Genomic DNA, 9,507 nt, shown 5'->3' with positions numbered 1-9,507 from the left:
TTTTTTTTGTTAATGTTTCTTTATTTTTGAGAGAGAGAGGGGTGGGGGAAGGGGCAGAGAGAGACAGAGACAGAATCTGAAGCAGGCTCCAGGCTCTGAGCTGTCAGCACAGAGCCTGACATGGGGCTCGAACCCACGAACCGCGAGATCATGACCCCAGCCAAAGTTGGACGCTTAAGTGACTGAGCCACCCAGCTGCCCCCCCTTTTCTCCCCTAGTTTTCAATCTCTCTTCCAAGGGTGGAATCCAGTCGGCAGAACGTATTACACGTTTCGATAGCCACCTTCTAGGGTTTCAATGATCAGTCCTTTTATTGAAGATCAATGTAGCTTATAAGGAGTTCTATTTAACATGTCAGAAAATTACAGGACATTCCCTCTTTTTTAGTGACGAGTGAGATCATTGGTTGGAGGAAAATGCATCTTCCACGTTTAGAGCCTTTTTTAATGTGGCTCCATTAAATAGACACGTGAGAAAAGTTTCGTGTGGGGTCGTAACCACTGGCTAATTGCCGAGAGATTAATCAGACGGATACCTGGTAATTAAATCGTCTGCAATAACTAGAATGATTTGCAGCCTAGTTATTTGCACGAGCTAAATGTCCCAGTTTGTTGTGCTGTGTGGTCACGCAAACCCCTCCTTAACTTACTATTATTTGGACGGGCCAGGAGGATAGATGTGCTGTCGTTTTGAGAAAGAATGTGTTCGCATATCAGAAAAAACACCTTATTTAAAGTCATATATTTCTTTACCCCTACAATAGCTCCTTAGAGTGGAGCAGAGAAGCAGCCTAACTTACAGCCTTCTGGAATGTGGCTGGCCAAGGAGCCCAAGCCAGAACAGGACTGATGGGTCTGTGAGAAAGTACCACCCACAGTCTGGGCCTCACCCAAGCTGGGCCGGCTGCACAGGTGCTGTGGGGGAAGCCGGAGGCTCTTATTCAGACCCACCTCAACCTTCCCACCAGGCCGATCAGATGCTCGCTAAGGAGGGGCCCTTTGACCTAGTTCAGGACAGCAGGGACAGCCGCCTAGCTCTGAGGATCCCCGTGTCTCCAGTACCCTCTGCACTCACTCTCCAGTTCTGCAGAGCCAGACTCTGGCTCTCCCATCGCTGCCCTCTTGGGACTTCTCGATGTCACATAGCTAGAAAAAAAGGCAAATCTTTTGTTTTTAGAAATGCGAAGGCATTAGATGATTGGCCAACGTTACCTAGGTGGGTTGTGGTAACACCAGAACTGACATTCAGGCGTTTTAATTTATTGGTGAGTGTTCCTGATGCATGGGAAAAAGAAAAAAAAAAAGTGCCATATTTCAGAGTCCTCTTGCCCATTCAGGGACAAAGCCTCACCACCATCCGAAGAAATGACATCAGTCGCTGGTAATTGGTAACTGGTCTCTTTAAAACATTCTCTCCCGGATTTGAGATTCAAAATTGTTCTGTGATTTCATTATAAGTTGGGAAATCCACTCCCATTTGCTCCAATATATTCGGGTAAGATCAACTCCCACACTAGATTAATTAACTTGTGAATATCACACAGATTTATTAATAAAAGAATTGATGTCTCTTCAGAATGAATCCTATGTTTGGGGTAGTTTTGTTTTCAGCCTTTTTTCACTGTGTCCTCCGTGGGTGTGAGCCAGGCAGAGAAAATACAGTTCAATTTGGCTACCAAATTCTCGGGTGACTTTTAGGAGCCTATAACTGTCATTTTGGAAGCAGGTAAATGACATTCTAAACCCAGCTGAAACAGCTACATTTTGAACAAATGTGATATAAGTTCAGTTCTTCCCCATTCCAGAATTTTGACCCCATGAGCAACTCTTAAGCATGGAAAGCATCAGAAGCATTAGAAAGAGACATGGGGGTCCAGCTGTTCCAACGTGACCTCCCACTTGGAACTATTTATCCCCAGAGATCTATCTTCAAGGGTTTCTATCCTCCTTTCATCCTTTAAATGGGTTTTTATTGTGTCAGTGCATAAAGACAGAGCATCTGCAACACTCTGCCATCTTGAAACTAAGAAAATGGGTCTCTCCCAACGTACACTACGTGCAAATCAATTAAATATCAAAATTACATAAAAGCAATGGGTCTCATTCAGTAAAAGGAATCGACATGTAGGCTTCCCTGAAGATGTCGTGTGTGTAAAAACTGTAAAAATGGAAACAGTTATACAAAACAGGAGAAACCCCAAAAAAACAGAAAACACACAGGAACACAAGAGTAAAAAAAAAAAAAAAAAGGGAAGATGAAAAAAACAACAACCCTCAAACTGAAAGAGAAATCCTCTTTTCTGTTTGAGTTGTGGGTTAAAGGGCTTTCAACTTAGAGCTGTGTTCCACAGTTCCACTCAGTTGAACTGAGTCTTGTTACAACAGTTCCTTCAGGTTTTACAAGCTGAAGCCCTGAGTCCGGTGGAGGCTGGGCCGTGGGATCTATCTGAAGTCTGAGTCTGGGCTCTGATCAGAATCTCTCTGTGATCAAACATCCGGAACTTCGAACTCAGGCCTTGAACTCAGGCCTGATCTCTTCCTCTCTCACCAAGAGTTATCTTCAAGGACACTCCAGGCCTTCAGGCAAATGGCCTTTTGGCTTATCTACTCTCCCGGTGGGTCAGACATGCCCGAAAATATGTTTCTCATTTTGAAATCAACCAATACCTCTCAGCTATAGTAATCAGCATAGGTTGGCTCCTTTTTTTTTTTTTTTAAGAAAATAGAAATTATTTTAAGTTAGAATAAAGTTATTAAAATCTAAAATAAGTTGTAGTTAAATTAAAAAATTTAGAGTTTGCAAGGCACCTGGGTGGCACAGTTGGTTAAGCACCAACTCTTGATTTCGGCTCAGGTCACGATCTCATGGTTTGTGAGTTGGAGCGCCAAGTCGGGCTCTGCGCTGACAGTGTGGGGCCTGTTTAGGGGTCTGTCTGTCCCTCTCTCGCTGCCTCTCTCTCTCTCAAAACAAATAAATAAACATTACTTTTTTTTAGAGTTTGGGAAAAATATTTAAAACATGATTGCTAAACAAGACAACCGAATATATTTAGGTTTATGTGAGACACAAGGAAAACGACAGAGTTTTAAAATACCAATTGCACAATATCGTGGTGGCTGGGTAAACAGTGGGTTAATTTCTAAAACCAAATATACAAGCTCTAAAAAAATTTCCCTAAGCTTTTGTTTGTCCGGGAAAGTATTTATCTTGCCTTCCTTTCTGAAGGACGACTTTGTGGGTCAAGCATTCATGGTCTGCAGTATCATCGGCGCATTGAATGTCTCGTCCAGCTCTCTCCCGGTCTGTAAGACCTCTGCCAAGACATCCACTGATGGCTTTGTGGGAGCTCCCTTACATCAGATCATTGTTTTCCTCTCACTGCTTTAAAAATTGCCTTAGATTTTAGGCAGGTTTATTATAATGTATCTTGGGGAAGATCGTTCTGAATTGAAACTTTGGAGTGACCTAAGAGCTTCATGAACCTGGTCATGCAACTCTCTCCCCAGATGTGGGAAATTTTCCATCAGGATTTCTTTAAAGTTTATTTATTTTGAGAGAGAGAGACAGAGAGACAGCAAACAGGGGAGGGGCAGAGAGAGGGAGAGACAGAATCCCAAGCAGGCTCTGTGCTGTCAGCACAAAGCCTGATGTGGGGCTCAAACTCATAAACCATGAGCTGAGATAAAGAGTTGGATGTTTAACCGACCAAGCCACCCAGTTGCCCCTCCACCAGGATTTCTTTAAAAAAAATTTTTTTAATGTTTATTTACTTTTGAGAGACAGAGAGAGACAGAGCATGAACGGGGGAGGGTCAGAGAGAGGGAGACACAGAATCTGAAACAGGCTCCAGGCTCTGAGCTGTCAGCACAGAACCCGACGCGGGGCTTGAACTCACAGACCGCGAGATCATGACCTGAGCCGAAGTCGGCTGCTTAACCGACTGAGCCACCCAGGCGCCCCCACCAGGGTTTCTTTAAATAAGCATTCTGCTCCTCCCCTTCTTCTCCTTTCTGGATTCCAGTGATGAATATGCTGTTTCTATTCATGTGTCTTATAAGGTCCTATAGGCTTTCTTCTTTCTTTTGTATTTATTTATTTTTTATTTTTTTAGCTTTTGCTCCTCTGAGCGGATAATTTCAATTCATCCGTTTTCAAGCTCACCTTTTTTTTCTTTCGGTTGTTCAAGTTTTGTTCGAATTCTTTGTTGGATTATTCAGTACAGCCATCGTGTTCTTTAGCACCCAAATTTCCGTTTGGTTCTTTGTTATGTTTTCTACCTGTTGAACTTCCCATTGAGCTCCTGATACCATTAAATTGCTACTTGTGTGTTCACTTTTTGCCCTCTGGGTATCTTTACAAGAAGCAGTTTTGAATTCTTTGTCAGGCAGTTCCTGGATCCCCAATTCGTTGGGGCCAGTTATTGGAGGGGCGCCATATTCCTTTGGTGGAGTCATGTTTCTCTCATTCTTCATGATTGCCGTACCCTTGGACAGGTGTCTGTTCATTGAAGAAGCTGTCACCTCATTCAGACTTTGTGAACTGCTGTTGGTGAGGGAAACTTTCCCCTGTGGGGGGAACATGCTGTGATACCAGACCACGAGGCACAGGGTGCCAGTGTGGGAGGTATGTGTCAGCACTGAGTCTGGGAGGGAGTGATGTCCTTTTGGCTCAGGCTGCTGAGGTCCATGGCATCGATAACTGTGTGGTCCTTGGTTGAGCGCTGTGAGGGTGTGCAGGGGTTGCAAGGGCACTTGGGGTCCTCAGTAGGTCCAGGGGCTGGGGATCAGCGTAGGCAACAGTGATGGCTGGGGCTGGTGCTCTTCGCGCACTTGGCCGCGGGGGCCAGCGGCAGGGGCCGACGGCAGACGCACGGGTAGCAGTGGGGGGTAGGGCAGGCAGCAAGGACCAGGCTCAACTTTGGGCACGCTGGCTGCTGCGGGCAGTCATGTGTTCTCCGCTGACTGCACTGTGTCCCGTGGGGCACGTGCATAGCAGCGGAGGTCAGTGACCGGCGTCTGGCGGGTGGTGTGCAAGAGGACGGCTGAGAGACTAGCCCTGAGTGTGTGCGTGGCAGTAGGGGGTCAGCCGGGGGGGTCTAATCTGGTGTCTTGCTCTCATGCAGCTGCAGGGTCCGGGCTGGCTGCCGTTGCAGCCGAGGCGGGGGGTGGAGGGGACCAGGCACTCCGGAGGCTTGCGTCAGGGGATGTGAATACCCACGGAGGAAAAGCTGGTGAAATCTGCAGGGCTCTGTGCTGGCCGCTGGTGTCTCTCGTGGGGACAGTTGTCAGGTCTGTCTGCAGAGCAGGTGCCCGGGAATGGGGATGGCTTCTGCTGCGTGGCCGTATGGGTGGCCCCTGCTCTCTTCTTTGTTCCCACCTGTCTCTCAGTGTCTCAGCTCTGCCGCCTGGGTGGGGTGAAACCAAAGCAGGTTCTTTCACGTGGTGTCCTGAAAGGCCGGGGAAGCTCACCACTTAGCTCCTTCTTTCTTTCTCAGGCAGGGGGACTCTCTCTAGCTGGGGGGGGGGGGGGGGGGGGGGGGGGCTCCGCCTTCACCCTGGGCAATGCCGGCTTCGGGGCTGGGGCGATGCGGGCAAAGCCAAGATATCTTCCTTTATTCTCGCGTGTGGTTGTCCTCCGGTTATTTGTTACTGAGGTTCCTTACGTGGACCCCAGAACCCTCCCGGAGCTGTTGTTGTTTGCGGGCAATTGTCTACGGGTTGAGTTTTGTGCTGGGGGGGTGGAGGCTGGGGTCCCCCCTGCTTGTGGAACGTCTGCCTCTCTGCCACTTTCTTCCCTTTGCTGAGCCTCGGTGGCCTCCCTTGTGACACGTGAACAGTAATGGCACCTCCTTCCTCGACTTCTGTGTGAGATAAGAAGGCAATGCTTGGCTCAGAGTGAGCACCGAGCCCATCGCAGCAATTTTATGTCATGCAGATCGTGGTGGTGGTGATGCTCGGCAGGCTTCTGCACCATGGCCTCCTGCTGTCTGACTTGACCTTGATAAGATATATCGGTTTGGGGTCGCCTGGGTGGCTCAGCTGGTTGAGCGTCCGACTTCGGCTCAGGTCATGATCTCACAGTCCGTGAGTTCGAGCTCTGCTTCGGGCTCTGTGCTGATGCCTCGGAGCCTGGAGCCCGTTTCGGATTCTCGGATTCTGTGTCTCCCTCTCTCTCTGCCCCTCCCCTGCTCATGCTCCATCTCTCTCTCTCAGAAATAAATAAACATTTAAAAAAATAAACCAGTTTGTCTATCAACCAGTAAAACTAGGAATCATCCAGTGTGGAGAGCCACAGTCACATGCACTGAAGGCTGGTCCAAGCCTGACTCCTCCTGACTCTGTCCCTTCCTGGCCCGGTGACCTTCGTCGTCTCAGCACCTTGGTGAAAATACAGCGCCACGACGATAAATGGGAAAACATATACAATGGGCTAAGCGCATCACCTGCTTAAGGAGCAGTAAGCTCTCTCCCAGTTACTCTTTCTTCTGGAAGGATCCTGTGATACGGACACAAACTTGGTGGCTTAAGTTCTCAGATTTATTTCCAACCCGGGATTAATTAAGCCACAATTTGTTAGAGCTGAAATCACAGACTTCTGAAATCAATGAGCTCAACTTCCTGACTTGCATTCAAAAATTATATGTTATGCAGAATACGTATTTGCAGTAAAACCTCAAACACTATGAAGCACACAGAATAAGATGTTCATCCTACTTTTCTTCCTGAAGATAATCCCCATTGATCGGTCCACATGTCACCTCCGACATACTTTTTATATGTTTCCATACGCATAATTATACATACACACAAACACATGCAGCTTTATTTACATGAAAAAATGCATTTATCTGTAGAAATACGTGTATGTTTCCATGTTTCTATATAGCCTTGAAAATGTCTGCCCTAGAAAAGGCCTTTTTATTTCAATATTTTAAATCTACCTCGTTCGATTTCACTACTGCAAAAAGTCACACAGTGGGGATCAGGATATGAAAAGGCAGCAATCATTCTATGCTGATGGCTGGCTCTCGTCTGTCTGCAGTGTTTATCACAAACAATACCATCGTGAGTATCATCGTATCTGCATGCTGTGTGCACATACGAGAGTATTTTTGTAGGACAGACCGAAGACGGGGAATACTAGATCAAAGTTTATGCAGTTTGTACATTGTCATAGCTTCTGCTAAATTGTGTCCAAGAGATAGACCCAATGTAAGTTCTCATGATAAGGCAGGACCATGATTTTTGATTTCACATCTGCATTTATCAATTCTGCATTTCCTAAATTTGTTTTTTTATTGTTTTGAGACAGAGAGAGAGAGGAATAGAGAGAGAATCCCTAGCGGGATCTGCATTGCCGGTGTAGAGCCCAACATGGGGCTTGAACCCACAAACCATGAGATCATCACTTGAGCCGAAATCAAGAGTCAGATGCTTAACTGACTAAGCCACCCAGGTGACCCATTTCATAAGTCTTTTTAATTTTTCCAGTCTGATGAAATCAAGATGATATTGTGATTTTTGTTTGCATTTTCCTGAGTTACAATGGACCTGGGAAATTTTCATGTGCTTTGGCTAACTGATTTTCCTTTACGAATTGTCCTTTCAAATTATTAGCCTATTTTCTCTGACTTTTTAAAAATGATTTTCTAGGCTTTTTATTTTTATTGAGCATTGATCTTTAGTTGGTTATACGTGCTACAAATACTTTCTCTTTTCCCCCTTTTAAAATGTTGCTTATGGTGCCTTTCTTTAGTTCTTTTTTTTTTTTTAATTTTTTTTCAACGTTTATTTATTTTTGGGACAGAGAGAGACAGAGCATGAACGGGGGAGGGGCAGAGAGAGAGGGAGACACAGAATCGGAAAGAGGCTCCAGGCTCCGAGCCATCCGCCCAGAGCCCGACGCGGGGCTCGAACTCCCGGACCGCGAGATCGTGACCTGGCTGAAGTCAGACGCTTAACCGACTGCGCCACCCAGGCGCCCCTCTTTAGTTCTTACCTCATTTTACAGATGCATTAACATCCTCTGGAGTTAAGTCTCTTGAGGTTTTCATTTTGGGCTTCTAGGTTTTCTGATTTTTTCCAAGACAAATATTCTTTACCCCAAAGTTATATAAATACATTCTATATATGTTTCTCAATATTTGCCCCATGTTTTTCATCTAGAACCGCAGACCATTTGACATTCATTGTTCTATATGGGTGGGTGTCGAATTTGGATTTTTTTTTAAAAATAAGCAGTTATTTCATTTTACAAGTATAACTTACCCTGTAGTCTTTTCTGTCGGATTCCACTGCTCTGCATGTGACCTTTACTTTATCATCTTCTATTATAAGCTTCCGAAGCCTCAGAGAACTTACGGGGTTTTCCTAGAGCAAAGCTTCTCAACTGAGAGCAATTCTGTTTCCACTTTTGGCAATGTCTGGAGACATTTTCGGTTGTCACTGCAAGGGGAGATACTACTGGCATCTAGTGGTAGAGGTCAGAGATGCCGCTAAATAAACATGGCACAAGGCCGTCCCCCCCACCCCTCACATACCGCACCCCTGCAAAGGATTTCCCCATTCAAGATGTCATTGATGCCGAGGTTGTGAAATCTTGTCTTAGAGCCATTACGGCATATGACTATAGGTCTGAGAAAAAAAAAATCCTACTTGGGAAAGGTACATGAACATGTTTTAAAATCAGTATTTACAATTGCTGGCTTTTCGTATCTGTTGATAAATCCTCCCAAAGTAGTGATGCGTAGGAGCTGGCTGTTTTCCAGGTGAGAATGATGTGACTTTTCACACTGTCATTCTTTTTTTCTTTACTTTTTTTTTTTAATGTTTTTTTTGAAGGAGAGAGAGGCAGAGCGTGAGCCGGGGAGGGGCAGGGAGAGAGAGGGAGACACAGAATCCGAAGTAGGCTCTGGGCTCTGAGCTGTCAGCCCAGAGCCCAATGTGGGGCTCGAACCCACCAGCCGTGAGATGATGACCTGAGCCGAAGTCGGACACTTAAGCAGCTGAGCCACCCAGGCGCCCCTCACACTGACATCCTACGAGATGCTCCCTGTCTTCACTCCACAACTGGAATATTTTATTCTCACCGATGACATTGTTTGTTCCTTTGAATGACAAACGCATATACCAATTGTGTGTGCTTTTCAAAGCACTGGCTGTGAGCAGACCAGGTGGGGTGCAAGTTTTCAAAGCTGACTTTACCCCCTTACGAAAACCAGACAGAGGCTCATCTGAGCGGTGATGCTGATGTGGGTTTCCACCCCGGACTGACGGAAGCAGCATGTCCAGGTTTGGGACCCGGGGATTTGTATTTTTATCAGGTGAACCGGATGGTTGTGAGGACGAGCTAGGTTTGGGGACCGCTGCATGCGATGCTCACAGACATCCTGCCCGCGGGAACAGAAGCTCCGGAATGGCTCTTTGCCCTGAAGGGAATTTCACCCCGAGGATAAAGTAGGACCGGGGCTTTTAGGGTTAAAGATTTCCCTGTATCCACCAGCATCAA

This window comes from Prionailurus bengalensis, chromosome D2 (genome assembly GCF_016509475.1).
Source record: "Prionailurus bengalensis isolate Pbe53 chromosome D2, Fcat_Pben_1.1_paternal_pri, whole genome shotgun sequence".
NCBI classification, from domain to species: domain Eukaryota; kingdom Metazoa; phylum Chordata; class Mammalia; order Carnivora; family Felidae; genus Prionailurus; species Prionailurus bengalensis.
This window is presented reverse-complemented; position numbering follows the sequence as displayed.